At 39.8% G+C, this 1,663-nt stretch overlaps 1 long non-coding RNA gene across 1 annotated transcript; it reads right to left on the reverse strand.

The window, feature by feature from the left end:
- LOC113485005 lies at positions 1-1,044 on the reverse strand. Its single transcript, XR_003399332.1, has 2 exons — positions 936-1,044; positions 1-152 (listed from the first exon to the last, which is right to left on the reverse strand). It is a non-coding gene; the product is annotated as an uncharacterized LOC113485005 (long non-coding RNA).
- Between the last annotated feature and the right edge of the window lie 619 nt (positions 1,045-1,663).

The following is a 1,663-nucleotide window of genomic DNA, read 5'->3' on the forward strand; positions in this document are numbered from 1 at the left end:
CTACAGTAACTAAATTCTTCATCTTACCCAGACACATGCCAGCATGGTCTACCAGTGCGTCATATATAGATGTAGATAGTTCAGTTATTTGTCTTACCACATACTGTCCTTTTTTCATCCCTTTTTCATCCCTTGCTGCACAAGGCTGTGCTCTAGAATTCATGTAAAAAAAAAAAAAAAAAAAAAAAATTACAAAGTATAAAGTTATGGGGCTGTGCCTGCTTGAATCTGCACACAGGCTGAAACAGACTCTACAAAATCCAGGCTTCAATGCAGTGGGCTGGACACAAGGGATACTTTGTGCCATTGCCCTTCCAGTCACATAATGGCTCTTCATGTCTGTCCTGTGGGCACAGCCAGCCCTCCTGGGACGAGGTGCTCCTTGAGCTGGTGCAGTTAGAGAAGAGCAGCAGCAGACACAATCCTCCTGTTGTCCAGATCTGGCCCACAAGCCACCAATTAGACTGTCCTGAACTACAGCACTCAGTTGAAAGGGCTTCTAATTGTATTTTAACTGATCATTTCAGAAACATCCAGATCACTAATTACTAGTAGTCTATATGGTGCTTTAAGTGAGTAAAGCACTGTAGAAACCTGAAGTAACGCTATTAATATTCTCGATGGCTACAACACCCTCCCACGTATCAAAAGCATTGTCTCTTGTTCATAGGCACAAACCTCTGCCCTGGCTGCTCGCATCTGTGATCCAGCAGCCCAGCTGCAGCAGATGTTTTTGCAGCATCCTGCAAATAAGTAACAAAGAGCAATGATTCAAAATTACTTACATTCATTAACCAATATTCTACCAATATTAATAAAATACACTAGTAATAAACGTTGACTAAAACTTGTATGACATCCCTGCTTCAGAATATTTTACTTTAAATACTAGATCAACCTGAATCTCTGAACTCAGGGTGTTTAAATAAGCTCACCAGAAATGCAAATACTAACAAGCTGTTTGCTTGCCTGTTAGTAGCAGGCGTTATTTCTTTCCTCATTGTTGTAGTCATGCAGGAGGAGCAGTGGCATGGTGGAGAGCCCGGCCGGCCTGTGGAGCACACAGTGCTGGTGCTGTGCTTGTGCCATGAGTCCCAGGGATTTTGGTTTTCAAGGCTGGCAAGTTGGTACTCGCCAGAAGCATTAAATTCCTTTCCGAATGTTTACTTTTATTTTGTACAAGATGCCCATAGTCTGTTGAGGAATCCATTCTCCAGAAAAAATATTTAGAGTGCAAGTCACAGTTTTCTCCTCCAGAAATTCAGCCAAAACACACTGAATCTGCTAATCACTGACGACACAGTGGTGGTCAAGATGTTTATACATAAAACAGTATATCAGTGAGAGTAAAGCACAGTCTTGCTGATGTAATAGATACCTAGTAATGAAATGGAAAAGCTGTCTAAGCCCTTGTCTAAAATACGTGCTTTTACGAGAATATAGGTTAACTGTAGTACAGTGGATTTTAAATTCCAAATCTAAGCAATTAGAATTTTGAAGAGAATTTACTGGTGCAGGAAAAAAAGAAGGCTTGTTCTATCATTGGAAAATAAAATGCATGTAAATTGATACTAACACTGATTTTTTTTGTGAAGATTTATGTGAGATTAATCCCTTTACAGTCCTAAAGTGTATTAGTTTTCACTAATCTAACCTCATTTTT

The sequence above is a fragment of the Athene cunicularia genome (genome assembly GCF_003259725.1).
Source record: "Athene cunicularia isolate RWA chromosome 12 unlocalized genomic scaffold, athCun1 chr12_part1, whole genome shotgun sequence".
Taxonomy (NCBI): Eukaryota; Metazoa; Chordata; class Aves; order Strigiformes; family Strigidae; genus Athene; species Athene cunicularia.